An 18,811-nucleotide genomic window follows, 5' to 3' on the forward strand; every position below is an offset into this window, starting at 1 on the left:
GGGGAGGGATCGGAGCATCGAAGGGAGCTGACCGTTGAAGCCTTTAACTTCGGGGATTTCCCTGTGTCGCCGGAGTGGAAACACCGGCTAGTGGAGAAGATGCTGAAGATGGAAACTGTTTTTTCTCGGGGCGAGTTTGATGTTGGCTGCACCAAAAGTACTCGCCACACCACCCGGGTGACGGAGGACACCCCGTTCCGAGAGAGATCCCGGCGGCTGGCTCCGGCAGATGTTGAGGACGTGCGACAGCACTTGTGCAAGTTGAAGGAGGCCGGAATCATAGCTGAGTCTCGAAGTCCTTATGCGTCCCCAATAGTGGTGGCACGGAAGAAGAATGGGCGAGTGCGCATGTGTGTTGACTACAGGACGTTGAATCGGCGAACTGTCCCTGATCAATATACTGTCCCAAGAGTCGAGGAAGCGTTGGCCTGCCTGAGCGGTGCGACGTGGTTCAGTGTGCTGGATTTAAGAAGTGGGAATTACCAGATCCCGATGAGTGCGGCCGATAAAGAGAAGACCGCTTTTATCTGCCCGTTGGGGTTCTTTCAGTTCGAACGAATGCCCCAAGGCATATCGGGAGCCCCAGCCACCTTCCAAAGGCTCATGGAGAGAACTGTGGGGGATATGAATCTGTTGGAGGTGCTGGTGTACCTGGACGATTTGATAGTGTTTGGATCGACTTTGGAGGAACATGAGGAGAGGCTGTTGAAGGTGTTGGGCCGGCTTAATGAAGAAGGGTTGAAGCTTTCCCTGTACAAATGCCAGTTCTGCAAGTCGTCGGTTAACTACATTGGCCATATCATTTCGCGAGAGGGAGTGGCTACTGATCCAACCAAGATAGAGGCCGTGACCACCTGGCCGAGACCCCAGAAAGTGGGTGCTCTGCGCTCATTTTTGGGATTCTGTGGGTATTACCGGCGATTTGTGAAAGGATAAGCCAAAGTGTGTCACCCGTTGACTCAGCTGTTGTGTGGCTATCCCCCGGTGGGGAAGAAGAGGACGGGGAACCAGAGGCAGGACGCTGAAGGATACTGGAACCCGGCGGAACCTTTTGGCTCGAGATGGGATATTAATGTGAAGAGGCGTTCCGATCTTTGAAAAGGGCACTGACCCAGGCCCCGGTGTTGGCTTTTGCCGATCCCCAGAAGCCATATGTGCTGCACACGGAATCCAGCCGAGAGGGTCTCGGGGCTGTTCTGTACCAGGAGCATGGCAAAGCATTGAGACCAGTAGCCTTTGTCAGTCGAAGCTTGTCGCCAACGGAGAGAAACTATCCCACTCACAAGTTGGAGTTCCTGGCGCTGAAGTGGGCGGTGGTGGACAGGCTGGGCGATTACCTTTACGGAGCCAAGTTTGAGGTGAGAACGGATAACAATCCTCTCACTTATATTTTGACTTCGGCGAAGCTGGATGCCACAGGACATAGGTGGCTGGCGGCCTTGTCGGTATATGATTTAGCCTGAGGTACCGCCACGGAAGCAAGAATGTCGATGCGGATGCATTGTCTCGTCGGGAGCCGGGGGAGGAGGAGAGGGACGAGGAGTGGGAGAGTGTCCCTGCCCCTGGAGTGAAGGCGATGTGTCAGTTTGTTACCTCCGTGAAGGCCGAGGGAAGAGGGAGGCTGGAACGAGCCGTGTACCATTTTGGGGTTTTTGACGACGCTATACCCCTAGTTTACTGTGACCTGACCGCACTGGGGACTAAACAGTTACCGGAACTGAGTCCGGGGGAAGTGGCAACTGCTCAGCAGAATGACCCGGGCTTTGGCACAGTGTGGACAGCGGTCGAGAAGGGGGATGGGGCGTTGGCTGAGAAGGCGAAACACCCATGTGTGCCTCTGTTGTTGAAGGAGTGGTCTCGGTTGAAGTTAAAGAACAAAATCTTGTACCGGGTAACGACGCCTCCGGACCAACCCCGCTGTTGGCAACTGGTCCTGCCGGAGGAGTATCGCCAGGTTGTACTCCAGGCCTTACATGATGATTCTGGACATTTCGGGGTGGAAAAGACATATGGATTACTCAAAGACCGGTTCTACTGGCCCCGGATGAGGGGGGACTTCGAAGAATACTGTAGGGGATGCCGTCGTTGCATCCAGAGGAAGACCCTGCCAGCGTTGGCGGCTCCACTGTCGCACTTGCAGAGTGCTGGACCTCTGGACCTGGTATGTATGGATTTCCTGTCGATTGAGCCTGACACCAACAACACCGCGAATATATTAGTCATCACCGATCATTAAACTCGCTATGCTCAGGCATTTCCCACCAAGGATCAGAAGGCGACGACAGTGGCGAAGGTGTTATGGGAGAAGTATTTTGTGCATTACGGCCTTCCCAGGTGAATCCATTGTGATCAGGGGCGGGACTTTGAGAGCCGCCTTATCCAGGAATTACTGACTATGCTTGGGGTTGAGAAATCCAGGACTACCCCTTACCACCCACAGGGAGATCCTCAGCCAGAGAGATTCAACAGGACCCTGTTGGATATGCTCGGGACGCTGGAGATTGGGCAGAAAAGCAGGTGGAGTCGTCATATTGGTTCACTGTTACAATTGTACTCGCAATGATGCTACAGGGTATTCGCCCTATTATCTGATGTTCGGGCGGGAAGCGAGGTTGCCCATTGACGTGTGTTTTGGAGTTGGAGTGGGTGAATTTCCCGGGAAGTCCCATCTAAAGTACGTGTCCGACATGAAGAGGGAGTTACAGCGGGCTTACGAGTTGGCCGAGGCGGCGGCTACCAAACAAAATCAGAAGAATAAGATGCGGTATGATCGGAAGGTGAAGTTTGTACAATTATTACCGGGCGAACGGGTCCTCTTACGGAATTTGGGACTCCCTGGTAAGCACAAGTTGGCAGATCGATGGGCGGCCAGCCCCTATGTAATAGAGAGTCAGATGCCAACATGCCCGTTTACCGGGTGAAACCTGAGGATGGAAAAGGGCCTATCTAGGTACTCCATAGGAATCACCTGCTGCCACTGGGTCAAGCGGTGCAGGTGGATAAGGAGCCCGAGTGGGACGTTACGCCCAGTATAAGGACTCTGCGAGGGCGCGGAGAACGGGAAGAGCCCGCTGCTGAAGAGCGGGGACGGGTCCCTCACTCGGGAATGGCTACAGATTCAGAAGAGAACGACTCAGATAAGTGGGCCCTGTTCCCATTCGCTGGTGCTCCAGTACCAGGAGAGGAGGCTCCTGGCCCTTCCCATACTGAATTGGGTGAGAGGAGGGAAGGTCTTGAGGGTCAGATGGAGAGGCAGCCTACATTGGTGGGAGAGAGGGTGGAACCCGAGCGTGAGCCGGAGAGATCTCAGGTGAGGGAAGACCCCTGTGACGAAGGGCGTGCGGGTCTGTCAGGTAGACCTGGGGTGTCCGAGACAGTGGGTTCGCAGGTGACGAGGGAGCCCAGTGGGGCAGAAGGTGTATGGAGATCTCAGAGGATTAGGCGCCCCCCGGAGCGGTTGACATATGTGGTACCGGGAGAACCGAGTGTGATTTCTACTGCTCTGGGTAGGTATGTCACTGCTTTCTGCACCTGGGTTGGGTTTTGTGTGTTGCAAGAAGCTTTTGGGACCTCTAGTAATGCCATGAGGGCATGACTTTTGCTGGTGGGAGAGAGAATGTACAATGTCCTGGGTATGTTACTTAAAATAGCCTCTTTGGTTTGTTACAAGTAGGAATGTTTCTTTGTCGGATAAGTGTTTCTCTCGCTGTTGTTTCAGTTTAGAATGGCTGATATGGTAATTGTATTCATTTGTTAATCAATGGGGAATGTTATTGTGTCTTGTGATGCTGGGAACTTGGGGGAGGGGTTTTCGCGGGTTTTTTTTTGGGGCAGGAGGAAGACGTCGAGGAAGGTGGACGTGCGCTGCACTGCTCGGAAGACCCCCGGGCGTGGTCCTCGGTGCGAAGACGTGGAGGTCGGAGGCAACCGACGAGGGGTCGAATGGTTCGTTGATTGAGCTCAAACGAGTGCACTAAACAGACTGAACTTTGATAAGTTGGCGCCTTTTGTTTTTCTCCATGTAAATATATATTGTATTGCCTACTACTCTTTTAATTTTAGTAAACTCTTTAAAGTGCATGTCATAACGGTATTTGTTGTGGGTTTGATACTGTTGGCGGGCGCGAGGCATAAAACTCGATTCTCACAGCACCTGCGTGTACGGGAGGTGGGTTGGTGAGTGGTTGGATCTCCTTTATCCCTAGACATATACCAGCCTGTTGGGTAAGGGTTACAAGTAAATGAAGCTTATAATGTTATGCATCTGTTTCTCAGATTAGATATAATCAGAAATCGGCATATTGATGTCCTGCCGTTAGTTTAGGACAAAATATGAAAGCATTAAACACATGTATGGGAATTACTTTATACAGAAAATGATATATACATTTAATTTCTTTGAAGCTTTCATTGAACAAGTCAAAATAAATTTGCGACTGGCAACAACTACAGGAAAATAAAGGACAATAAAGCCGTAAAACCACATTTCAGAACAGCCTGGGTTATGTTAAATAAAATATACGAGATACTAGATAGACCCAAGAGAAAAATACTGCTTTTCATTTTTTCCCCCGGATTTATTTCTACTCCGCTGAATAAACATGATGTCATGCAAGTTATGTGTCAAGAGAGAAAATAAATGCCTCAGGAGAAGTCAATTTTTCTGCCATTGTTATTTCTTTGTAAGAGGCCGATAAACTGACAATATATATGTTCATCTTTCTGGAGAGATGAAAGGACAGGGTACTCGGAAGATTTCCGTTCTGCAAGACTCGCTTTAGAAGAAGGGATCGTGGACTTTACACGAATTTTTCTGCGAAATAAAACAAAGTTGACACCTTAAATTGGTTAAATTAAGACTACAATATTGAATACAAATTGTGTGCAGATATTATTGTCTTTTTTATTTCAGTGATGAAATTCAAAGCGATAGGGTAAATTCACTGAAATTCTTGGTCTCCTCAACCTGAATGCGACATGATTGGATATCAACCTAATCCAGAGAATATTATCTTTCAGCAAAACAATATCTCTGACATTTTCCCCTGATTTAATGATTTCGATTCAAAATTAAAATATATTTTACACAATATTTTTTACTGTGAAAGAAAGACCTGCAGGAATTGAGCAACTGACTGACCCCTAATTTCAACTGCATTATTAAGATTATAAATTACAGCGGACAGGACACAAAGAGTGAACAAATACAAATAAATTTATTTCTACCCGCTGAAGGTGTAAAGCATCAGAATGATCCGTCGACGCGTCTTGGTGCTAAAAGGGTTGGACGTTTGAATGCTCAGCGGTAAAATTTATAACTACTGGGAACTAAGTACCCAAGGTACGTATTTTTAAGGAACCAAATATACTCATCACGTTTAATGCGTCAAGAGCATGTTTTGTTACCCAGAAATTTGTTTCCTACGAATAGGAAGGAGATGAACTTACTTTCATTGTCGAGGTCGTCATAGGCAACTCTGAGCATCCGAAAATCGTCCGCATCGTCTGCTAACAGGATCATAGCATTCGGAGAATCAATAGTTCTATGTTCAGCGCCGTCATATTCGGTGGTAACCAGATCTAGGGGGAACAATGAGTCAAATTGACATTCCTGTAAACAATGTAGTACCCCGCTGCATGTTGGATGACAGATATTCTTTATGCACCACCTGCGACTGGCATTTTGGTGAAGGACGGATCTTTATCAGTACCCTGGCATTTTACAAGTTATTGTGTACCAAAACTCCGCTCTAATTATCTTTCAACACGAAACGAACAAAGAAATAGCATTTAATTTGCTTGGCTGCAGGTGAGCTTTTTGGCACACGCATCAAATAACAAAAATCCCTCTGAAAAGTTTCAGGTCTCTTACCATCTCACGTCATAATGCCTGTAAAACTTGCTTGGTCAGGTTATGATGACGGCCATAATTGCGGATAAGCAAAGAAAACAAAAACAACAGAAAGAAACATAGACCAACCTTGAAAACTCAAGTTTCCTTCAATACATTCTGCTCTTATTTCGGTGTTGTTAAATGCGTCACTGGTGTAATATGCGATTTGATGGATGGAACCAATGGAACCAAATTCTAAAAGTCAACGAAAAGAGATAGCTGATTAGCTGATGGAGAGATTTATTTCATCTACCAGACAGAATTCATAAATCCTTCATCATCTCAGTCAGAATATTATGGGCACCTCGTGTGGAACTAGCGTAGTAGCAGTCAGAAAATTGAGAATCAAGGCTGGTGTAAATGATGCAGAGTAGGTGTGCTGGTTTGAAGAGAGCAGAAAAATCATGTCTGGAGCACTACGAAGAACTATAAATAACAAAGACACAAACTCATAGAGTGTACTGATTATTAAAAACGGGTGAGGGCGCTACTGCTGGCAACATCAATTCCCCACCTCAGCTCAGTTGGGGTCTGTTTTCCCTCCAGCATTCCAGTACACTGCAATTTCAAGATTCTTCAGCAGAGAACATAGAACATTACAGACGCTTTGTCCCACAATGGACTCTAAGAACCTACTCTAACTACAATCCCTCCAACATAACTCTCCTTTGCATTTCCCCCCAAGTTTTCATGAGTCGGCTTAACGTGTCTAGTGTACCTGCTACGACAACTACCCCTAGCAGAACTTCCACGAACCGACAACCAATTGGCATAAAAAAATACCTTTGACATTCATTTCCTCTTTCCTCCAAACACTAAAAATTATGCACAAGAGAATGACTGCAGATGTTAGAAATCCAAAGCCATACACTCAAACACACTCAGGAGCAACTCAGCAGGTGGGACATAATTTAAGTTTCAATTGAAGATTCGAGACTCAGAATAAAGGGCAAGATAGCAGAACTGTATTGTTAAGGAGTGGGGAGGAGTCTAGCTCGGGATGATATATGAAGCCAGGTTAGTGCGAAAGGACAAGTGCTGGAGAAAAAGTGTATCTGATAGGAAAGGAGTGGACCACAAGAGAAGGTGTAAGTACGAAGTATAAGGAGCCATGGGTAGATGAAAAGAGGTAAAATGTCACAGTGGGGTATAGAGGAAGTGGGGGAGGGGGAATCGTTAGTCATATCCAGACGGAACAGGCTCTATCTGATTGGGAAGTCTCTGGACTGTTTCAAGGAAACTCGCCTGTCTATATTTGATGAAATATTCTATAGAACCATAGAACCATAGAACACAGCAGCACAGTGAAGGCCCTTCAGTTCTCTTTGTTGTGCTGAACAAAGTTCTAAAACCACGCTTCCCCATAACCATTTTTTCTTTCATACATGTGCCCGTTCAAGAGGCTCTTAAATACCCCTAGTGTTTTAGCCTCCAGCACCATACCCGGCAAGTCATTCCAGGCACTCACAACCCTCTGTGTAAAAAACGTACTCCTGATGTCTCCCCTAAACTTCACTCCCTTAATTTTGTACATCTTCCCTCTGGTGTTTTGCTATTGTTGCCTTGGGAAACAGGCATTGTCTATTCACCCTTTCTATGACTCTCATAATCTTGTAGACCACTATCAAGTCCCCTTTCATTCTTCTACGCTCCAAAGAGAAAAGTCCCAGCTGTGCTAACCTTGCTTCACATGACTTTTTCTCCAATCCAGGCACAATACTGGTAAAGCTACTCTCCATCCTTTCCATAGCTTACACATGCTCCCCATAAGTAGTTGACCAGAATTGAACACAATACTCTAAGTGCGGTCTCACCAGAGATATATAGAGTTGCAACATGGCCTCTTTACTCTTGACCTCAGTCCACCTGTTAATGAAGCCTGCATCCCATAGGCCTTCTTAACTACCCTATCAAACTCTGTAGCGAAATTGAGGGATGTATGGATTTGAACACAAGGGTCCCTGTGTTCATCCACACAAATTGCATCACCTGACACTTCTCCGGATTGTACTCCATCTGCCATTTTTCTGCCCAACTCTGCAGTCTGTCTATATCCTCTTGTAACCTTCGTCCACCTATAACTCCATCCACAACTCCTCCAATCTTCGTGTCATTCGCAAACTTACTCACCCATCCTTCTACTTCTTCATCCAGGTCATTTCTAAAAATCACAAATAGCAGGGGTCCCAGGACAGATCCCTGCGGCACTTCACTAATCATTGAACTCCAGGCAGAATACTTTCCTTCCACATCTACCCTCTGCTTTCTTCCTGTAAGCCAATTATTTATCCAAACGACCAAAGTTCCACATATACCATGCCTCATGACTTTCTGGATGAGTCTGTCATGAGGGACCTTGTCAAATGCTTTGCTAAAGTCCATGTAGACAACATCCACTGTCCTAAAATCATCAAATTATTTTGTTACCTCTTCAAAAATCTCAATCAGGCTCGTGAGGCACGATCTTCCCTTCACAAAGCCATATTGACTATCCATGAGTAGACTGTACTTCTCCAAAAGCTCATAGATCCTATCCCTAAGAATCCTTTCCATAACGTTCTTCTCCAGTATTCTAATCCCAATGCATACGTGGACATTTGATTCTCCTACTATCATTGCCATATGCTGTTGTAACACTGAGCTTTCACTGAAACATGCTGTTCTGATGATTTCGGTTACTCTGTGATTAAAATATGCATTCATTTCGTCCTTTTCGTCCTTTTCTTATTCGATAGTTCTACTTACTTAGCCTCAGCAGACGAGCTCACCAGTTTGCCCTATCTGAAATCTGCTAAGACATTTTCCCATAATTTCCCATATAAATGATGTCACCACTCCACCTATAATCACTGTTGTGCTATCACGTCACATGCAATAAAACCCTGCGAAATTGCGCTGCCTCCCCTGTTACTACTGCAACAAGGTGTCAATCACGATAATAATATCATAACATCCTGGTTCTAATTCGTGTCCCAAGCTCAAAAGCGTTTCCTTCCACAATTTGTTCAGTTAAGTATACACAACTCTTATACAGGCTCAGTCTCTCGATTTCTGATTTTGTAGGTTCGCATCAGCCTGTAATTTAATTTATACCCCACAAGCTCACCATCGTGCAGCAGTATCAAACTGCTCCTTCTGCATAATCTTCATATTTATTGTCTTACTTGCACGTGTCACGGCGAGCAATCCTAAGATCACAACTGTCAGGGCGCTGGAGCAGTGATCCAATCGTAGGCCCAGTACTGTGCACACAGTCATATTAATTGAGCAACAAGTCCCGAGGTGAAACAAACTCAGTGTCAAAGTTCAGGCAGAGATCGAAACATCCAGAGAATCGGGAAGCAGGAAAAGGCGATTTTCAAGACTCACATAGGACAGATACGAATGCTGGAATGCTCAGGAAAAAAAAAAACACTGGCACAATTTGCAGCAAATATGTGAAGACACGGGTCTAAAACACACTGAGCAATTAGGCCAGAGGCAGGTGGTACGTAGAGTACTATCAGACAGAATTGTCAGCAAAACAGTTACTAATGAGTAACAGGGGAGAAGCGGAGTAGTCCATAATACATGGGCCAGAATAGAGCACAAGGGGAGACAAGAGCACATGGGCCATGAAAACAAACACGAGCACATGGCAATAAAAAAAAAAAAATCACAGACTGCGACTAGGGAGATGTCACACCAAAAAAAAAAACAAAGTTGGACTTGAGGTGCTGACCCACAACCCTGGAATTACTGTCTTTTGACTAATCTCCTAATTCCGTGAGCTCCGTTTGGAGGACGTGATCACCCTTCTTAACATTACCAATGTGGACCATAACCTGCGGCTGCACACTCTCAAACTTCCCACTTAATAATTATTCAGAGATGATCGCAGCTTTCCATGATCCTGTTACTTGAGAAATGACAATATCTTGCAACTAGCCAGAAATATCTAACTGATCACTTAACAAAATGAATCTACTAGCAGTGCAGCACGCATCTTCACCTCCCTTCCTTTCAAAGCCACAGAGCCGCACTCACTGCCAGAAAATTGACCAGTCTGCCTTTCCCATATGTGATCATTCCCGCCGGACAGTGTCCAAAGCAGAATAATTGTTGTTCAGGGGAGCAGCTGCGGGGGTACCTGCAGTGGCTAACCATCCCATTTTCTGTGTCCTGTGTCCTGCCCCATAATTGTATCGACCTACATGTAAGTCCTGTCGATCAGCCCCTCAGCCTTCCTAATAATCGGGAATTATTAGGATTCCTAATAATTCATCCAGTTTCAGTTCCAGTTCCTTAAGACGGACTGCAGGATACTATGGCTTGCTGCACTTCTTACAAGTGCAGTATCTGCGGACAATAAAGCTCTCTCTGTCTTGCACCATCCCGCAAGAGGAACATTGCACTAATTTACCTGGCCTCCACACTGCTCTAGTTGTGCAAGAAGAAAGAAAGGAAGCCCATTTATTTTTTTAAAAACGTAGAGCCTTCTCTTCTCTTCACCATTATCACCATAAGCCAGAGTCTAAATTTTCCATTCTGATTTTGGCCCACACATATATTGTCATCAGATAATTATTTCTATATTTAGCTAATGTCCTTTCCTTTCAACTTTGAAATATTTTTTGGTGTCTTGAACTGATAATTCTCGATTTCTCGTGCCGTAATGGGTAGAGACGGTCTTCAGCTCCTTAAATGTAAATGAAAGAATCAAGGTATACCTGAACCGTGTTCATCATTCAGGTTCTTGCTGAAGGGTATATTCTCAATTTCTTCATAAATTGCTTGGTAAAAAATATCAAGTGATGTTCTGCCTCTGAACTCTGCGTCTGTTGAAGTGAGAATTCCGAAAATCATGGGCATTTAAAGTTAAAAACTGAAGAGTTAATATCTTGTTATTAAAATTATAATGGAAAATCAGTCATATATGACTGCTGATGAACGGGAACTTTGAAAATTCTGTCAGTATCATTCAAATAATCTGTTTTGTAACGCGCTGTAAGGATTCACTGTTCATATAATATAAAGAGGAAGTTAGATATGGCCTTTGTGGCTAAAGGGATCGGGGGTATGGAGAGAAAGCAGGTACAGGGTTCTGATTTGGATGATCAGCTATGAACATATTGAATGGCGGTGCAGGCTCGAAACACTTATTTTCGATGTTTCTATAATGGCTACTTTGTAATGTTCACCGTTAAGGTAACCGTTTCCCTGTAGAAGCCATGCTTGGGTTATGGCTGGAGATAACAGGACTGTGGTACCCATGTTAACCAATCAGAGATTGTTGCTTTGTATTGTGAATCTGGAAGGAAGTTATTTTTCGCGGTCTTTCGTTAGGGAGAGATGAAGAGGGAAGACGCGTGTGCAGAGAGCTGTTGGACCACCGGACGAAGTGGTCCGAAGGTCGGCGATGCTCGGAGGAAACCGATGGTGGCAGAATGTCTACTGAGTGAGCTCCAACGAGAACCTTTGCCTTTTCTTTGTATTGGCGCCTTGCTTTTTATTTTCATTACCAACCCAACTTCAAATTAAGATTCATAAGATTTGATTATTTAATTGAATATGGAAAAATGTCTGATATTTTGCATTGTGGGTTTGTAACTGGGCGCTGCATTGCACAGCATCCACACAATAGTAATTTCCCAGTTTTGCGGAGCCAAAGGCTGATTCCCCAAGACGAACACGAGCAGGGCGGGCCTGAGGGTGACATGTAAACATAGACTTATTACAGTAACACTAAATACAGGGCTTATATAGATGCATAAAACATATGCCAATTGATGTTCCACCAATTTGGAAAACTGCATAGCAAACGATAAGACTCTGATTATTATTACTAGACAGGAGAGGATACCATCCCTATTGTATCGGATAATATCGCGACAGTCAGGAGATAAACAACAACTATTACGCAAAAAAAATTGAAATATTATTCCGAACAATAACAAAGAGTAAAGCTTGAATCTTACCTCTTCTCCGCTTTATCACTATCATTGCGAATAACTCGGCCAGGACAACGATTCCAAGCGTCACGCAGACAGCAAAGAAAATGGAGGAGAACCCGTTTTCCAATACTTAAGCAAAAATTCAGTAGGTCAATTAATACATTCACAGACGTAATGCTTATTTGAATTGCGAAGTAAGTCCACATAATGCGGAGCTACTCATAGAATAAGATTTATATAAAGATGTCAAATACGTCGTGTAAAACAACAGAAGTGGTAATTATGGGTTTTGACCAGAGAGAAAAACAAGCTTGTAAAAGGACACGATGGAACGAAACAGGATAAACATTACAAAGTAACGTCATCGGTGGTGAACATGGAAAATTCAAATGAAGCAAATACTACATGACAGAATTATGTAGTAATCATGTCGATTGTAAGAAATAGAATTCATTGCTGGATATCTTTCAGGTGGAAGAAAACAGTTCTGAAAATATAATAGGAGTCGAACAGGATAATCTGTTTAAATGTCAGAATAATCTGTTCAAAACATGAGGTCAATGAGCAGTTACATTATGGGTAATAGTGTTACTGCCAAGGGTTCCAGAATTGGTGCCTAAATTTCCGCTGTGAAAAGAAACAGCATGTACATACGGAGTCCGATGGATGTCATGAATGCATAAATAAAGAGACAAGTTATCTCACCGAGAATGGTATTTGTCCTGACAATCATGCATCATTCATGCCTATTCCAACATCGTTCAACCACAAACATCTCTTTTCGCAACTCGAGATGCTCAGAAATTGAAGACATCAAAGTATTGGAATTACAGCACTGAGCCTCGGTACAAAGCACATTATATGGGCTGGAAGAGTTTCTCCCTTTTCCTGATCTGTTGAAATGTCAGCTGCCCATTAGTAGGTCACGGGACGGTCTATAACTGCTTCTAAACATGATGTTCTGTTAACTCAATGCAGCGAACAGTTTGAGGTGAAGGGACGTCTCAAGCCGTTCTATCCTCACGACGCTGCGCGCCATTTGCTTCCCCCATAATATTCAACAGTGGAATGACTTTCAATCAATCCTCCAATTGAAAAATTACCTCTCAAAGTCAGCAACATTCTTTCTAGACTAAATTAAATCTCAGCCTGTCAGAAAAATCGATGTTTAATGTTCGTCAACAATCTTTAGCATCTCTGAGCGTTCCTGCATTTTGAACTACTTGTTGTCAAATAGTTAGGAATATCTCTGAGATCAGCAAGTCTTGCAATCAGGCTGAATGACTTGAATGATCACAATCAGCCTCCATAATGTAACCGTGAGTTAGAAATACACATATGTGGGAGGGGGTCGGGGTGTCTCTAGTTTTCAGAGGAATAAGGATTCTCGGAGTAGCATTCAAACTCAGCGTTCGAAGCATTTAATATCTAGTTCGTTTTCTTTGTCAGTCTTGATCACTGCACTGCAGATATGTGGGCCAAGGTGCTCGATGAAACACCGACACCTCTCCGTGCTGGAATGCAACAAATACAGAAGATGACTGCGAGCTGCAGATATGCCATAAATGACACATTTTAACCGACAACATAAAGCAGTGCTTAATGCAAAATATGCGTCCAAGCGAGGCGGACTGACAGCCTACATCCATGATGGTTCAGTCGGACTATAAGTAGTGATTAATAAGTTCCTGGCCGATGGTACAATGAGTAGAAAATCCTGCTAGATTTATGTTTCAACTTAGAGTCCTCCTACATGTACACACTTAGTCCAGTGGCCGTGGAGAATAGGAATCCCGTCTTTGTAGAAGTGGTCAACGGGGGGTGGGGGGGGGTGGAGGAGAGGTGATTGATATTTTCGTGGCCCAATGTAGAAGGAGATGAGTTATTATCTTCAAACTGTCTGCATTATCACTCAAAGACTTGAATTGCATGTGCATGTAATGAGAGCGTCTTTGACCCGCAGTTGGTCCACAGCATGGGTGATTGATAATTTCGTGGCCTAAACGAGAAGGAATTGAGTTATACAGCTATCGTGCATGCACGTGCAGTTCAAATCTTTGAGGGAAAACGCAGATATTTCAATTTAATAGCTCACCTACTTCTACCTTAGGCCACGAACTTATTAAACAGCACATGCTGTTAACCACTTCTGGAGCTTCAAGGCGCCGACTTCTACAAAGAAGGGATCCGTCTGCTACACGACCGCTGGAGTAAGTGTGTAGAAGTAGGAAAAATAAGTGTGCTAGGTTTTCTGAAATTGATTCATTCTACCTTAGGCCACGAACTTATCAATCACTCCTGATATTTCGCAGGAAGTGGAAAGGCATGCGCCGGTTATTTAATTCTGCCGGCAGGGGAACAAATTAGCTTAGAGTGAACATTTAGGAATTCGAATTGGAAATCGTTTATTGTTGTCACTTGCATCGAAATATAGTGCAAAGTGTTTATTATATACTGTTCATGCTCTTAACATCATTGCATGGCGAGGGGATGATCAAAGACGAACGGAATGCAGAAATGTAGGTACAGCTGCAGATAAAATGATGTGCAGGTATACAATAAAGAGCAAGATCATAACGAAGTTAATTGGGAGGACGAAGAGTAGATAGTTTTGTACGAAGCATCAACTTAATAGACTCATACAAGTGGGCTGGAAGTTATTTTTCATCCTTGTTTCAGGCCTTTACAACTTCTGTCATTTGGAAAGAATGAAAAAGAGAATTCCTGGGGTGGTTGCGGGCTTTGATGATGCAGCCTGATTTAGTGTGGCAGTGTCAAGTAAGTCAAGAGTTCATAGAACGGATGCTGGTTTCCCTGATCTTCTGAACATCTATTGATTTTCCATACCGTGGTAGGTCAAACACTTAAGCGTATCATTAGGATACGTTCCATATGCTTCCTTAACAATTGGTAAAGGCCAATATGCCTTTTTAACATACTTTGTCTTGTTTTATTTTTAATTCCTGTTAAAATCGAGAGGTTTCTGAGCTTTCTGATCCGTCCTGTCTGCATGGTTAGAGCACGATACACTACTGACACTTCCCACGCACTCATCATCAATATTGTTGAGTTAAACAAAACTCATCCCTGAAGTCAACAGTACCCTGCTTTGTTTTGCAGAACTTGAGGGAACGGTTTTAATGACCCTATATTACATAGCCTCCTTTCTCCTTCCTGTACATCTACTCCTCATTATCGTGATATGGCTTTTTACGGTGGAATGTTCTGCAAAAACGTTAATGAATTTGTACATTATGAAGCCACGCAGCTGTGAATATGCAAGGAACACGATAGGGGAAGAGAAGAGAGAGTTGTGGAACATTGGTGGCACAATTGCGAATAGGTTGGCCGGAAGAAAACGATATAGTTTTCTACGAAGGTGTTAATTGCCAGGATTCGGAATATGGTGATGGGTTTGCTTGGAACTGCAATACTGATACAAAATTCACTGGATATGACTCATATCGTTTACTTCAGCACGATACTAGAAAATAGCAAATGGTTCAGCGTTAACATATCAAGGAACGAACAGCCTGCACTAATTCTCCAAGTCGCAGACGATATTAGTTCCACCAATTAGAAGAATTAATAGTCTCCTTTCACACAAACATCAGCAATGATCTTCCATATACGCAGTGGAAATTCGTCAAAGTTTCAATAAGAACGCATTTGAAGTCATTTTCTGTATATTCAATAATGAAGCAATTCTCCTGATATTCAGATAAGGTAATCTCACCGAGCTGGATATATTAGCCTTAAGAATTTTACAGCATCCTGATCCAAACACTTGCTTGGCAATTAAGAGCTCAGCAAAGATGCTAAACGTTCAGGATTTCCTTTTTTTAATTAACAAAGTAAGAAAGGAAAATCAGTGCTTTCTAGATCTAATCATCTAATTAAAAATCTAATTAAACTAGATTAGAGATCGAGTAAAGGAAAAAATGTCATAATATTAAATACCTGAACCGACTGGACCCGTGGGTGGTGCGGATTCTGTTATGAAGAGAATTATTGAACAAATATTAACAACTTTGTCTTCTTAAGGATTTATTTCTCAGTTGTTTATGATTGTGAACTTTAGAAATCAGCTGAAGATAATACAGAAATTGTCCAAGGACACCTACCTGAACAAACAACAAAAACATCTTCCTTGTGATCACAGTCATGCTGACCGAGTGGAGAGGAAGGACAACTGGACAGAAAAGATTCACTTCCTTTGCATTTCACTTCGTCCAGCCAAAGATGGCCGACGTCCTGGAAAATTTTATCCGGCACTCGACTCAAAAGGGCAGAGCCACAGCCCAACTGCCTGCACGCTACATTGGCGTCGGCCAGATCCCAGGAATCATCACATATCGTGCCCCAGATATTATTGAACTGTATCTCCAACCTTCCGGAGCAACTGGTGTTGCCGCCAGAAACGCGCAACGTTGGTTCTAATGCAGAAGAAAACACTGATGTTGCATTAATCATAACTTCGAAATGGAATTTAAAATGATATTGCAACTTGTCGTTTACGTTACCTGCTACATAAATAGGTTGAGATACATTGCGTGCTTCGCAAGCCTTTACACTGGACCTGTCCGGTATTTTGGGCTCTGATGAGAAGAGAATAAAAAATGTCTATTTATTTTTAACAACGACGTTTAGAATACACATCGCCAAATAATGTGCTCCATTTGTTACCTTCACATTCAACACCTGCATCTTCGTTGTGTTGACAGTTGTGTATCCCCCAAGGTTCTGCATGACACTGCCAAAGACTCGACTCGTATGACAGACATTCTATTCCATCCAGCCATATTGGATCAGATCCTTTTCCATATTTCTGGGAGTAATACTGAATAGATCTCAAGGGTCCGCAGTTCATTTGCTTGCAGATCACGTCCGCGTCATTATTATTCAGTTCCTCGGAACAAACTGTTCCCCATTTCCCTTTGTACCGCACTTCCACTCTTCCTTCGCATCTGTGATTTCCTTTCACCAGGCGCAATTCTTTGTGTTCTGAGAACAAAGCAGTTAATACAATAGTCCTAACAATATTTTTGTACGAAAGCAAACTTAACTTGTTTTTTATAAATAAAAAAAAAACGCTTGTGGTAGATATTTGCGATACCTCAAAACGACTGAAATCCCTCGAAGCACTCGGAAGGGAGTGCAACATGTAAACAGATAAGGAAATCAGGAAAGAAGTTGAGGAGCAGGACCTGAAAGGTAGTAATTTCGGGATTACTGCCTGGGCCATGTGACAGTATGTGGATAGAATGAGTGTGAGGACAAATGTGTGGCTGAGGGCTTTGATCTGGGGGCAGGGATTCCGATTTCTGGATCATTAAGACCTCTTTACGGACAGGTGTGACATATAACAAAATGGACGGGTTGCCCCTAAATCTGAAGGGGGCCAATAACCTGGCGGGAACGTTTGCTAAATCTAAAAGGGAAAGTTTAAACTAGAAGTGCTGGGGTGTTGGAACCAAACTGAAGGGACTGGGGAAGAGGAGTTGGCTCACAAATGGAGAAAGCTTGTAGGAAATGTGAGAGTGAGGATAGGCAGGTTATAGAGACGGGGCGCGCTCAGACCAAATGTTTGAGAAGCGTTTATTTTAACGCAAGGAGTGTTGTGAACAAAGCGGATGAGTTTAGAGCGTGGAACAGTACTTGGTGATATGCTCTGGTGATCATTACAGAGACTTGGATGACTCACGGACACGAATGGTTACTTCAAGTGCCATGATTTATATATTTCAGAAAGGACAGGGAGGGAGTAAAAAGAGGTGGGGGCGTCGCACTGTTGATCAGAGATAGTGCGACGTCTACAGAAAAGGTGGACACCATGAGATCTTGTCAATGGGGTCTCTGTGGGTGGAGGAAAGGTACGGAAAAGGTTCAATAACTTTACTGGGTGTGCTTCTTTATAGGCCACTCAGTAGTAACAGGGACATCGAGGAGCAGATAAGGAAACATATCCTGGAAGAGTGTAATAATAACAGAGTTGTTGTGATAGAAGATTTTAAGCTCAAAAATCGTTTGTCATCTCCCTAGAGAACGGGGTAGAGGGAGTAAAGCTTCTTATGTGTCTTCAGGAAAGTTCATTGACAAAATACGTAGATAATCCTACACGACGAGAGGCTGTACTTGATTTGGTATTGGGAAATGAACCTGGCCAGGTGTAAGATCTCTCAGTGGAAGTGCATTTTGGAGATTGTGATCCTAATTCTATCTCCTTTGCAATAGCATTGGAGAAAAATAGGAACAGACAAGCTAGAAAAACTTTTAATTGGAGTAAGGGGAATTATGAGGCTATCAGACAGGAAATTGTAAGCTTAAATTGGAAACAGTTGTTCTCAGGGAAAAGTACGAAAGAAATGTGGCAAACGTTCAGGGGATATTTGTGTGGAGTCCTGCACAAGTACGGCCCAATGAGACAGGGAAGTTTTGGTAGAGTACCGTTGTGTACAAAGGCTGTAATAAATCCAGTCAAGGAGAAAAGAATATTTTAAAAAAGGTTCAGAGAGCTATGTAATCTTAGAGGTCGAGAAGATCTCTAACATTGCACGTCAGTTCTCGATGCACAAAGCAATGTCCCCTTGGATCCCATGCCTCCGAACATAAGGCTAATAGGAAGGAGCTTAAGAAGGACATTAGGAGAGCCAGAAGTGGCCATGAGAAGGACTTGGCAGGCAGTATTATGGAAAATTCCAAAGCATTCTACAAGTATGTGAAGAGCAAGAGAATAATACGTGAAAGAATAGGACCTATAAAGTGTGACATTGGAAAAGTATGTCTGAGACCGGAAGATATAACAGAGGTAATTAATGAATACTTTACTTCAACATTCGCTATAGTAAAAGATCTGGGTGATTGTAATGATGACTTGCAGGAGACTGAAAAGCTTGAGCATGTAGATATTAAGAAAGAGGATGTGCTGGAACTTCTGGAAAGCATCAAGTTGGATAAGTCACCGGGACCGGACGTGATGTACCCC

This window comes from Hypanus sabinus, chromosome 1, assembly GCF_030144855.1.
Source record: "Hypanus sabinus isolate sHypSab1 chromosome 1, sHypSab1.hap1, whole genome shotgun sequence".
Classification (NCBI taxonomy): domain Eukaryota; kingdom Metazoa; phylum Chordata; class Chondrichthyes; order Myliobatiformes; family Dasyatidae; genus Hypanus; species Hypanus sabinus.